Source organism: Cricetulus griseus, chromosome 10 (assembly GCF_003668045.3).
Source record: "Cricetulus griseus strain 17A/GY chromosome 10, alternate assembly CriGri-PICRH-1.0, whole genome shotgun sequence".
Taxonomy (NCBI): Eukaryota; Metazoa; Chordata; class Mammalia; order Rodentia; family Cricetidae; genus Cricetulus; species Cricetulus griseus.
In genome coordinates, this window is record NC_048603.1 from 240,715 (window position 1) to 254,135 (window position 13,421).

At 38.2% G+C, this 13,421-nt stretch overlaps 1 pseudogene; it reads right to left on the reverse strand.

Moving 5' to 3' along the window:
- Positions 1-12,162: 12,162 nt before the first annotated feature.
- On the reverse strand, positions 12,163-13,145 carry LOC100753769 (annotated as a pseudogene).
- Between the last annotated feature and the right edge of the window lie 276 nt (positions 13,146-13,421).

A 13,421-nucleotide genomic window follows, 5' to 3' on the forward strand; every position in this document is an offset into this window, starting at 1 on the left:
GGGTTAGGTTTAGTTTTAGGTTTATGGTTACGTTTAGTGTTAGTTTTAGTTTTAGGGTTACTGTTATGGTTTGTTTTAGGGTCAGGGTTAGTGTTAGTTTTGTGTTTGTTGTTAGGGTTAGGGTTAAGGTAAGGTTTAGTTTTAAGGTTAGAGTTTTGGTTAGGTTGAGGATTAGTCTTAGGGTAAGGGTTATCATCATGATTAGGATTGGGTTTATGGAAAGGTTCAGCATGAGTGTGAGCATTAAGTTTCTGGTTAGGGTAAGTGTTAGTTTTTTGTTTAGGGTTAGGGTTAGTGTTAGGGTTAGTGTTAAGTTTGGGTTTAGGGTTAGGTTTTGTGTTAGGTTTAGGTTTAATGTTATGGTTAGGGTTAGGGTCACGTTTAGGGTTAGGGTTAGGGTTAAGGTTAGCTTTATGGTTTCGGTTAGTTTCAGGATTAGGTTTAGGGTTAGGTTTAAGTTTAGGTTTTGTGTTATGTTAGGGTTGTTATTAAGTTTGGGTTAGGGAATGGGTTAAGGTTAGGTTTAGGGTTATTGTTAGGTTTAGGATTAGGTTTAGGGTTCTGGTAAGGGTCGTGGGTAGATCTCCGGTTAGTTTTAGTGTTAGGGATAGTGTTAGGGTTTGGGTTTGGTTTAGCTTTATGTTTAGGGTTAGGATTAGGGTTAGGGTTAGCATTAGAGTTACGTTTTTTTTAGGGCTACATCCTGAGTTAGGTTTAGTATTAGGCTTAGGGATAAGTTTTGGATTAGGTTAATGTTCATGGTTAGGGTTAGGTTTAAGTTTAGGGTTAGTGTTAGTGTTAGGGTTAGCTTTATTGTTAGGGTCTCTGTTTAGGTTTAGGGTTAGTTGTAGGGGTAGATTTAGAGTTAGTGTCAGGATTAGGGTTAGGTTGAGGGTTAAGGTTAGATTTAGTGTTAGGTTTAGTTTTAGATTTATGGATAGGGTTAGGATTTGGTTTAGAGTTAGGGTTAGAATTAGGTTTAGTTTTAGGGTTATGGATATGATTACGGTTAGGGTTTGGGTTATGTTCAGAGTTAGGGTTAGGTTTTGGGTTAAGTTCAAGGTTAGGGTTAGGGTTAGTGTTAGGTTTATGGTTTTATTGTTAGGTTAGTTTTAGTGTTAGGGTTAGTGTTAGGGTTAGGATTAGGTTTTCGGATAGGAAGATGGAGTTTGTGTTTGGTTTAGGGTTATGGTTATGGTTATGGTTTAGGTTTGGTTTAGGTCCAGGGTTAGGTTTAGAGTTAGGTTTATGGTTAAGATCTAGGTTAGGGTTAGGTTTAGGTTTATGGATATGGTTATGGTAGGGTTAGGGTTAGGGTTAGGGTTAGGGTTAGGGTTAGGGTAGGGTTAGTGTTAGAGTTAGGGTTAGGGTTAGGGTTAGGGTTAGGTTTACTTTTAGCATTAGGGTTATGTTTAGGGTTTGGGTTAGGTTCAAGGTTAGGGTTAAGGTTATTGCTAGGTTTATGGTAAGGTTTATTGTTAGGTTTGGGGTTAGTGTTAAGTTTATGCTTAGGGTTAGTGTTAGGGTTAGTGATAGGGGTAGTTTGAGGTTTAGGGTTAGGGTTAGGTTAAGGTTTAGGGTTATGGTTAAGGTCAGGGTTATGGTTAGGGTTAGGGTTAATGTTAGAGTTAAGTTTAGTGTTAGGGTCTTTGTTAGGTTTAGGGTTATTGTTAAGAGTTAGCATTAGGTTTAGGTTTTGGGCTAGAGTTAGGTATAGATTTAGTTTTATGGTTAGGGTTAGAGTTAGTGTAGAGTATGGGTTAGTATTATTTTTAATATTTGGTTTACGGTTAGTGTTATGGTTATGGTAAGTTTTAGTTTTAGGGTTAGGATTATGTTTAAGGATATGGTGTTAGGTTTAGGGTCATGGTTAGTGTTAGTGTTAGGGCTAGTTTTAGGGTTAGTTTTAGTCTTAGGTTCAGTGTTAGGGTTAGGGTTAGAGTTAGAGTTAGGTTTAGGTATATTGTTACGGTTATGGTTTGGGTTAGGTTCAGGTTAGGTTTATTGTTAAGTTTAGGGTTAGGGGTAGGGGTAGAGGTGGGGTTAATGTTAGTGTTAGGTTTAAGTTTAAGGTTAGGGTTATGGTTAGTTTTAGGGTTAGGTTTAGTGTTAAAATTAAGTTTATTGTTAGGGTTACTTGCAGAGTTAGGATGATATTTAGGCTTAGGGTTAGGCTTAGGTTTGGGTTAGGGTTAGGTTTAGGATTAGGTTTAGGGTTAGGGTTATTGTTAGCATTATAGTTAGTGTCGATTTAGTGTTGAGTTAATGTTTGGGTTATTTTTATGCTTAGGTTTAGGGTTAGTGTTAGGGTTATGGTTATGATCAGGTTAGGGTTGGATTAGGTATAGGGTATAAAGTTTATGGTTAATGCTAGGCTTAGAGTTACTGTTAGAGTTAGGGATAGGGATAGGGTTTGGGTTAGGTTTAAGATTAGGTTTACAGTTAGGTTTATGGTTATGGTTAGTGTTAGTGTTAGGGTTATGGTTTGGTTTATGGTTAGGTTTAAGGTTTGGGTTACTCTTAGGTTTAGGTTTAGGGTTAGGTTTAGGCTTAGGATTAGGGTCAGGGTTAGTTTTGGTTTAGGTTTAGGGTGAGGCTTATGGTTAGGGTTAGGTTTAGGTTTAGGCTTAGTTTAGGGTTATGTTTAGGGTCATTTTTAGATTTAGGTTTAGGTTTAGGGTTAGGGTTAGGGTGTAAGTTTTAGGGTTAAGGTTAGGCTTTGGGTTACTGTTAGTGTTAGTATAAGTTTAAGGTTGGGTTACATTCAGGGTTAGGGTTAGTGTTAGGTTGAGGGTAAAGGTTAGGTTTAGGTTTTGATTTAGGATTAGGTTCAGTGTTAGGGTTAAGGTTATGCTTAGAGCTACATTTAGGGTTAGGGTTAAGTTTAATTTTCAGCTTATTGCTAGGGTTAGGGTTAGAATTAGGTTTAGGGTTAGGGTTAGGTTTATTTTTAAGGTTAGGATTAAAGGTTAGGGTTTGTGTTAGGGTTAGGTTAAGTTTCGGCTTATTGTCAGTGTTAGGGTTAGGATTAGGTTTAGGGTTAGTTTTATTGTTAGGGTTAGGATTTAGGGTTAGGGATAGTGTTAGGGTTACTTTTAGGATTGGGGTAAGAGTTAGTTTTATGGAAAGTGTTAGGTTTAGGGTTATTGTTAGGTTTAGTTTTAGGGTTATGGTTAGTGTTAGGGGTAGGAGTAGAGTTACGGTCAGTGTTAGTGTTTGGGTTAAGGTTAATGTAGGTTTATTATTAGAGTTAGTGTTAGGTTTAGGTTTATTGTTAGGGTTAGGGTTAGGTTTGGGGTTAGGGTTATATTTGGTATTAGGGTTACAGTAAGGTTTAGTTTTAGTGATAGAGTTAGGTTTAGTGTTAGGGTTAAGATTCGGTTTAGTGATAAGGTGTTGAGGTTAGTGTTAGGTTTAGAGTTATGGTTAGGTTGATTGTTAGTGTTTGGGTTAGGTTCAGCATTAGGGCTAAGTTTAGGTTTATCATTATGATCAGGGTTATGGTTTGGTTGAGTTTATAGGCATGGTTAGGGTTAGGTTTAGTTTTAGGTTTAAGGTTAGATTATGTTTAGGGTTACTGTTAGGGTTTGTTGTAGGGTTAGTGTTAGTTTTATATTTGGAGTTAGGGTTAGGGTAAGGTTTAGTTTTAGGGTTAGGGTTTTGGTTAGGTTGAGGATTAGTCTTATGGTAAGAGTTAGTGTTACGATTAGGTTTAGGTTTAAGTTTATGATTTGTGTTAGACATAGGTTTAGTGTTAGTGTTAGGTTTAGTGTGGCCTTAGTGTTATTGTTATATTTGGAATTCAGCTTATGCTTAGGTTTAGGGTATGGTTTAGGGTTTGGGTAGGATAAGGGTTAGTTTTAATTTAGGTTTAGGGTTAGGGTTAGGGTTAGGCTTAGGGATAGGATTATGGTTATTGTTAGGGTTAGGGTTACGGTTAGGGTTAGGGTTAGGGTTAAGGTTATGTTTAGGGTTAGGGTTAGTGTTAGTTTTGCAGTAAGGATTATGATTTTGGTAAGGATAGTGTTAGGTTTAGGTTTGGGGTGAGGGTAAGTGTTAGGTTTAGGATTATGGTTAGGTATATATTTAGGGCTAGGGTTAGGGTTAGGTTTAGGGGTAGGGTTTGTGTTAGGTTTAGTGTAGGCTTAGGCTTAGGGTTAGGGTTATATTTGGAGTTTGGTTTAGGATTATCTTAAGGCTTAGTTTTAGGGTTAGGGTTAGGGTTAAGTTTAGGAATAGGGCTAGGGTTTAGTGTGTTGTTGTTAGTGTTAGGATTAGGGTTATAATTAGGGTTATGATTAGTGTTTGGGTTAGGGTTAGGTTTAGGGTTAGGTTTAAGGTTAGGCTTTATCTTAGTGTTAGATATAGAGTTAGATTTAGGGTTTGGGTTAGAGTCAGGGTTAGTTTTGGTTTAGGATTTGTGTTCGTCTTAGGTTTAGGGTTAGGGTATAGGTTTAGGTTTAGTGTTAGGGTTATTGTTAGTGTTATGGTTATGGTTAGGCTTAGGGTTAGGGTTAGGGTTAGTGTAGTGTAGGACAATCATTGAGCCAGTTTTGTGTAGTTCATTCTTTTGGAACTGTGGAACTACGACGAAGTTTCTTTTGTTTAGTTTCCTTTGAGCATGTGAGAAAACTTACATTGAGTGAGTTTGGTATATTCTCAGCAGGGGATTCATGTAGGAAAATGTCTCAGGGTGTTTTGTGAGAGTAATTCATTTGACAACTGTGGAACTATAATGAAGTTAATGTTGTGAAGTTCATTTTTACTCAGTATATGTAACCTACATTGAGTGACTTTCATGTATTCTCAGCAGGGGATTCATGTAGGACAATGACTGAGAGTGTTTCCTGTAAATAGTTCATTTGAGAACTGTGGCACTAAATGGAAGGTAGTTGTGTGCCTTTTTGTGTTTGGGCATGTTAGGTAACTTAAGTTGACTGAGTTTTGTTTAGTTTCAGCATGGAAGTCATGTAGGATAATGATTGAGCAAGTTTTGTGTAGTTTTGTCTTGTAGAACTATGGAACTAAAATGAAGTTTGTTTTGTGTAGTTTGTGTTTGCCCATGTTAGGTAACTTACATGGAGTGAGTTTCATGTATTCTCAGGAGGAGATTCATTTAGGAAAATAACTGAGTGTGTTTTGTGTAAGTAATAAATTGGGAACAGTAAAACTACAATGAAGTTATTTGTGTCCCATTTGTGTTTGGGCATGTTAGGTAACTTACATTGAATGAGTTTGGTGAATTCTCAGCAGCGTATTCATGTAGGACAATTACTGAATGTGTTTTGTTTAAGTAGTATATTTGAGAACAGTGGAACTTAAAATGATGTTCCTTGTGTGCTGCTTGTGTTTGGCATGTTAGGTAACTTACATTAAGTGAGTTTTGTGTATTGTCATCAGAGCAGCCATGTAGGACGATTGAGCTAGTTTTGTGTAGTTCATTCTTTTGGACCAGTGGAACTTCAATGAAGTTAGTTTTGTGTAGTTTGTGTTTGCGTATGTTAGGTAACCTATATTCAGTAAGATTCGCGTATTCTCAGCAGGGGATTCATGTAGGACAATGACTGATTATGTTTGGTGTAAGTAGTTCATTCGAGAACCCTGGAACTACCACGAAGTTAGTTCTGTGACATTTGTGTTTGCCCATGTTAGGTAAGTTGTATTGAGTGAGATTTGTCTATTTTCTGAAGGGCAAATTGAGTGAGCTTTGGGTAGTTACAGTTGGGCGGTCTTGTAGTAGAAAAATGAGCGAGTTTTGTGTAGTTGGTTCTTTAGGAACTGTGGAAATTCAATGAACTTAGTTTTGTATAGTTTTTGCATGTTCGTTAACTTACATTGGGTGACTTTTGTGTATTCTAGGCAGGGTATTCATATAGGACAATGACTGAGTGTGTTTTTTGTAAGTAGTTCATTTGAGAACAGTGGAACTACAAAGAAGTTAGTTGTGTGACCATAGGTAACTTACATTGAGTGAGTTTGGTGTCTTCTCAGGAGGAGATTCATGTAGGAAAATGATTCAGTTCATTTTGTGTAAGTAGTTCATTTGAGAACTGTAGAACAACAACGAAGATAGTTTGGTGAAATTTGTATTGGCACATGTTAGGTAACTTACATTGAGTAAGTTTTGTGTATTTTCAACAGGACTGTCATGTAGGACAACAATTGAGCTAGTTCTGTGTAGTTCGGTCTTTCGGAACTGTGGAACTACAACTAAGTTAGTTTGGTGTAGTGTTTGGGCATGTTACTTAACTTACATTAAGTGAGTTTTGTGTAATTTCAGCAGGATGGTCATGCAGGACAAAGATTGAGTGAGTTTTGCTAGTTCATTCTTCCAGAACTGTGTAACTACAATGAAGTCAGTTTTGTAAAGCTTGTGTTTTTGCTTGTTGCATAACCTACATTGAGTGAATTTTGTGTGTTTTCAGCTGGACAGTCGTGAAGGAAAACAATTGAGGGAGTTTTGTGTACTTCGTTCTTTGGGAAGTGTTCAACCAAAATGACATTATTTTGGAGAAGTTTGTGTTGGCGCATGTTAGGTAACTTACATTGAGTGGGTTTTGTGTATTTTCAGCAGCTCAGTGATGTAGGACAACAATTGAAGGGGTTTTATGTTGTTCGTTCTTCCAGAACTGTGGAACTACAACAATGTTAGTTTGATGATGTAGTGTTGGGGCATGTTATATAACTCACGTTGAGTGAATTTTCTGTATTTTGAGCATGGCAGTCATGTTGGGCACTGATTGAGCAAGTATTGTGTAGTTTGTTCTTTCAGAACTATGGATCTACAAACAAAGTGAGTTTTGTGAAGCTTGTGTTTGAGCATGTTGGGTAACTTGGGTTGAGTGAGTTTTGTGTTATTTAGGCAAGACAGTCCTGTAGGAAAAGAGTTGAGTGTGTTTTGTGTAGTTCATTGTTTCAGTACTGTTCAGCTACAACGAAGTTAGTTTAGTGAAGTTAGTGTTGGCGCATGTAAGATAACTTAAATTGAGTGAGTTTTGTGTAATTTTAGCAGGGCAGTCATGGAGGACAATGATTGAGAGATATTTTCTAGTTCATTCTTTTGGAACTGTTTAAGTACAATGAAGTTAATTTTGTGAAGTTTGTGTTTGGGCATGTTAGGTAACTGACATTGGGTGACTTGCATGTATTCTCAGCAGGGGATTCATGTAGGACAATGAATGAGTGTGTTATGTTCAAGTAGTTTATTTGAGAACAGACGAGCTACAACAAAGTTTGTAGTGTGAAGTTTGTGTTTTTGCATGCCAGGTAACTTAAATTGAGTGAGTTTTGTGTATTTCTTAGCAGGGCAGTTTCAGGACAATATTTGTGTGAAATTTTTTAGTTTGTTCTTTTGTAATTATTGAACTACAAAGAAGTTTTTGGTGAAGATTGTTCTCCTGTAGCACCTAGAAGCCCTGTTAAATTGGGTCCCCAGCCAGAGTACAAAACGGTGTTTGGTCACCATGGGCACATTACGGTCCTCAGCAGGACAGTCATGTAGGACAATAATTGAGTGAGTTTTATATAGTTCGTTCTTCCGGACCTATGGAACTACAAGGAAGTTCTTTGGTAATGTATGGTGGGGCATGTTACATAACTTACATTGAGTGAGTTTTGTATATTTTCAACATGGCCATCATTTAGGACAATTTTTGAGGGAGTTTTGTGTAAGTAGTTCATTTGTGAACTATAGAACTATAATGAAATTATTTGATTGCAGTTTGTGTTGGCACATGTTAGGTAACTTATATTGAGTAAGTTTTGTGTATTTTCAACAGGACAGTCTTTTTAACAGGAAAGGGACTGATTCAGTTTTTTGTACTTCGTTTTTCCAGAACTATGTAACTACAACTAAGTTCCTTTGGTAATGTAATGTTGGGGCATGTTACATAATTTACATTGAGTGAGTTTTGTTTATTTTCGGCATGGTGGTCATGTAGGACAACAATTGAGCAACTTTTGTGTAGTTCAGTCTTTCGGAACTGTTCAACTCAAACGAAGTTAGTTTCATGAAGTTTGTGTTGGTGCATATTACATAACTTAATTGAGTGAGTTTTGTGTAGTTCATTCTTTTGGATCTGTGGAACTTCAACCAAGTAATTTGGGGGGGCTTGTACTTGTGCCTGTTGGGTAAATTACATTGAGTGAGTTTTGTGTTTCTTCAGCAGGGCAATCATGTATTACCACAATTGAGCCTGTATTGTGTAGTTTGTTCTTTCATAACTATGGATCTACAACAAAGTTAGTTTGGTGAAGTTTGTGTTTGCACTGGTTAGTTACATTGAGTGAGTTTCACGTATTGTCAGGAGAAGAATAATTTAGAACAATTTTGAGTGTGTTATGTGAGTTAGATAACTTAGAGGGAGTTTAGTGTAATTTCATCAGGGCAGTCATGTGCGAAACGATGGAACAAGTTTTGTGTATTTCGTTCTATCCGATCTTTGGAAATACAACAAAGTTAGTTTGGTGAAGTTTGTGTTTCCACATGTTAGGTAACATACATTGAGAGTGTTTCATGTATTCTCAGCAGGGGATTCCCAAAGGATAAAGACTGAGGATATAATGTGTGAGTTAGGTAATTTAAATTGAGAGAGTTTTGTGTAATTTCAGCAGGGCAGTCATTTTGGACAACAATTGAGCTAGTTTTGTGTATTTGTTCTATCTGAACTGTGGAAGTACAACGAATTTAGTTCCATGAAATTTGAGTTTGGGCACGTTAGGTATATTACATTGATTTAGTTTCATGTATTCTCAACAAGGAATTCACTTAGGACAATTAGTTTGTGTGTTATGTGGGAGATAGGTAACTTAAATTGAGAGAGTTTGGTGTAATTTCAGCAGGCAGTCATGTACGACAACAATTGAGCTTGTTTTGTGTATTTCATTCTATCCTGAACTGTGGAAGTACAATGAAGTTAGTTCCGTGAAGTTTGAGTTTGAGCATGTTAGAGAACTTACTTTGATTTAGTTTCATTTATTCTCAGCAGAGGCTTCACATAGGAAAATGACAGCGTGTGCAATGTGTAATTATGTAATTTAATCTGAGTGAGTTTTGTGTAATTTCATCATGGCATTCATGTAGGACAACGATGGAGCTAGTATTGTTTTTTTGGTTTTTTTGTTTGTTTGTTTGTTTGTTTGTTTGTTTTGTATATCACTCTATCCGAAATGTGGAACTACAACGAATTAAGTTTGGTCAAGTTTGAGTTTGCACATGTTAGTTAACTTACATTGAGTCTGTTTCATGTATTCTCAGCAGGGGATCCCTTTAGGACAATGACTGGGTGTGCTATGTTTATGTTACGTAATTTAAATTGAGTGAGTTTTGTGTAATTTCATCAGAGCAGTCAAGTAGGACAATGAATGAACACATGTGCTGTAGATTGTTCTATTGGAACTGTGGTAAAAATGAAGTTAGGTTTGTGAAGTTTGTGTTTTCCCATGTCAGCTAGCTTACATGGAGTGTGTTTCATGTGTTCTCAGCAGGGGAATCATTTAGGACAATAACTGAGTGTGTTTTGTGTAAGTAGTTCATTTGAGAAATGTTGAATTATAACGAAATTATGTTTGCAGTTTCTGTTTGTGCATGTAAGGTAACTTACATTGAGTGAGTTTTATGTATTCTCAGCAGGGGATTCATGTAGGACAGTTGCTGAGTGTGTTATGTGTGAGTTATGTAACTTAAATTGGGAGAGTTTTTTGTAATTTCATCAGGGCAGAAATGTATGAAAAAGATGGATATAGTTTTGTGTTTTTCATTCTATCCGAACTGTGGAAGTACAGTGAATGTAGTTTGATGAAGTTTGTTTTAGCACATGTTAAGTTAATGTACATCAAGTGTGTTTGGTGTATTCTCAGCAGCAGAATCATATAGGACAATGCCTGAGTGTGTTTTGCATAATAATTCATTTGAGAAATGTGAAATTATAAAAAGTTATTTGTGTGCAGTTTGTGTTTGTGCATATTAGGTAACTTACATTGAGTGAGTTTCATATATTCACAGCAGGATATTCAAGTAGGGCAATGGCTGAGTGTGTTAGGTGTGAGTTAAGTAACTTAAATTGAGTGAGTTTAGTATAATTTCATGAGGGCAGTCATGTATGAAACGATGTAACTAGTTTTGTGCAGTTCGTTCTATCTGAACTGTGGAACTACAACAAAATTAGTTTGGTCAAGTTTGTGTTTCTATGTGTTAGTTAACTTACATGGAGTGTGATTCGTGTATTCTCAGCAGGGGAATCATTTAGAAAAACGACTGAGTGTGTTATGTATGAGTTAGGTAACTTAAATTTCTAGTGTAATTTCAACAGGGCAGTCATGTACAACAAAGATGGAGATAGTTTTCTCTATTTTGTTCTATCTGAACTGTGGAAGTACAACGAAGGTAGTTCTGTGGAGTTTGTGTTTGCACATGTCTGTTAACTTACATTGAGTTAGTTTCGCATGTTCTCAGCAGGGGATTCACGTAGGACAATGAGTGAGTGTGTTATGTGTGAGTTGGGTTACTTAAATTGAGAGAATTTTGTGTAACTTCAGCAAGACAGTCATGTATCAAACAATGGAGCAATTTTAGTGTATTTCATTCTATCGAAACTCTGGAACTACAACGAAGTTAGGTTTGTGAAGTTTGTGTTTGCACATGTTGGGTGACTTAAATTGAGTGAGTTTTGTGCAGTTTCTGTTTGTGCATGTTAGGTAACTTACATTGAGTGTGTTTTCTGTATTCTCACAAGGGGATTCATGTAGGACAGTGACTGAGCATGTTATGTGTGAGTTAGGTAACTTAAATTGAGTGAGTTTTGTGTAATTTCAGCAGGGCAGTGATGAACGATAACAATTGAGCTAGTTTAGTGTATTTTGTTCTATCTGAACTGTGGAACCACAACAAAGTTAGTTTTGTGAAGTTTGAGTTTGGGTATGTTAGTTAACTTTCATTGAGTGAGTTTCATTTATTCATAGCAGGGCATTCACGAAGGAAGTGACTGAGTGTGTTATGTGTGAGTTAGTTAACTTAAATTGAGTGAGTTTAGTGTAATTTCAGCAGGGCAGTCATGTATGAAACGATGGAATTAGTTTTGTGCAGTTCGTTCTATCTCAACTGTGGAACTACTAGGAAGTTGGCTTCGTGAAGGTTTAGTTTGAGTATGTTAGGTAACTAACATTGAGTAATTTTCATGTATTCTCAGCAGCAGATTGATGTCGGACAAAGACTGAGTGTATTATGTGTCAGTTAGGTAACTTAAATTGAGACAGTTTTGTGTAATTTCATCAGGGCAGTCATATACAATAACGATGGAGCTAGTTTAGTGTATTTCATTCTACCTGAACTGTGAAACTACAACAAAGTTGGTTTCACCCAGTTTGTGTTTGAGTGAGTTTCTTGTAGTCTCATCAGATGATTCACATAGGACAGTGATTGAGTGTGTTATGTATGAGTTAGGTAACTTAAATTGAGTTATGTGTAATTTCATCATGGCAGTCATGTACAACAAAGATGGAGATAGTTTTCTGTATTTCGTTCTATCTGACCTGTGGAAGTATAACGAAGTTAGTTCTGTGGAGTTTGTGTTTGTACATGTCAGTTAACTTACATTGAGTTAGTTTCGTGTATTCTCAGCAGGGGATTCATATAGGACAACGAGTGAGTGTGTTATGTGTGAGTTAGGTAACTTAAATTGAGGGAGCTTTGTGTAATTTCATCAGGGCAGTCATGTACGACAAAGATGGAGATAGTTTTCTGTATTTCCTTCTATCCGAACTGTGAAACTAAAATGATTTTAGTTTGGTGTAGTTTGTGTTTGCCCATGTTAGTTTACTTACATTGAGTGAGTCATGTTTGCTGTATATATTTGAACTTGCTGTTATAATATAGAAGTGAGTAGTACAATATATGCATTCCTCACAGCGTTCTACCTACCATCCCAGAACTGAGTAAGGTACCTTGCATCTTCTGAAAGTCAGAGAGCCAAGGAAACCTGGAACAATTTGCTGTGGTATAAGAACTCCTCTGATTACTGCAAGCATAAGCAATGGTCTGTAAAGTCATCCAGGAACTCACAGACATCAATGCAGAAGCTGAGTCTCATCCCAGACCCTCCTGAATTGAGCCTACATTCACAGTGGATCTCAAGGGCACATTTGAGAAAATTCCATGAGCTTTGTTTACATTTCAGAGCCACCTCTAGTTTGGATGAGGCTGTTGACCATGCTGTAGATGTCCAAAGGGGCTGCTGAATGGGCTACTCTGGTCCCCATCACTGCTTCCAGGGAATGGGCTGTAGTAGGAAGATAGCTGGTTGCTTCCACCATAGTGCTCAGCTGCATGGAGTCTGGAGAGCTCTCTGAGATGGATGTATTAGAGAATGTGCTGGAGGGCAGCTGGGTAACCCCAGGTCGTGTTGTTTGCCTGGAATGCCTCTCAGGGTGTTCACACACTGGTGTTTACACTTAGTGTTAAGGCTGCTGAGGAAAGTGTTGAGACAGAAGTAGAGATGCCTGGGGATGCTCCAGGAGAGGAGCACATAATCTTGATGCCCTCTGGAGTCTCTGGTAACTGAGATGGCCTCAGCACAGAGGGGCTTTCTCCTTCTGGCTTCCCACTCACTCTTCGTCTTGAGGACAGCCCTTCTGATTTTGATTTTCCTATAGCCACAGTGAGGTTACTATTGGCCTCAGAAGAGCCCTTTGGCTTCAGACCAAAGTTTCCGTAGTTGAACATTTTTTCACAGTTTGGATAAAGAGTCCAGGAATTACCTTTCCCTGGGTTGGACTCCTCGAGGGGCAACTTCTCAAAGCAGCCTTTGAATGGTTTTATGTGGCAGATAAAAGACACCCTTGCTGTGTTTGTAGAAAGGGAAGTAGTCAGCAAGGAACTAGCAGATGTGGCTGAGGGTTGAGGGAGCGCTCTGGATGGCCAGGCTGATGAGCCATGTGTAAGTGTGTGGTGGCAGTACTATCTTCATCATGTCATCATGGCTGGTCTAAGACATCCAGCTCAGCTTGCCTGGTGCTACAGAGCCGATGAGCAAGGGGGGCGGGAGCTGAGCACTGAAGGAAGCACCCCCGAATGCATGAGAAGGGGCCTGGGGTGGTTGGTGGCTATAGGAATGGTCCAGTAGCAGCTCTGGGGGCAGAGCGGAGCCCATGCTGGTTCCTTTGAGCTACAGGTAAGTGTTGGCGGCTGTGTTATGCAGCATGGTGTAATTGAACAGTGCACAGGGTGCCCTGCAGGTCTAGGGCACACTGGGTGGGATGGTGTAGGCAGGTTGTGAGTAAGGAGTATGTAGCTGCAACAGAGGGCCATGTGGGCTTTGGGAGAATGGGGCAGGCCTAGCCTATTTCTATTCCCAGAGAACAACACTAGGCAGACCACCCCAATATGCCACCCTCACCTCAGCAGTGAGTAAGGACCTGGAGCACTG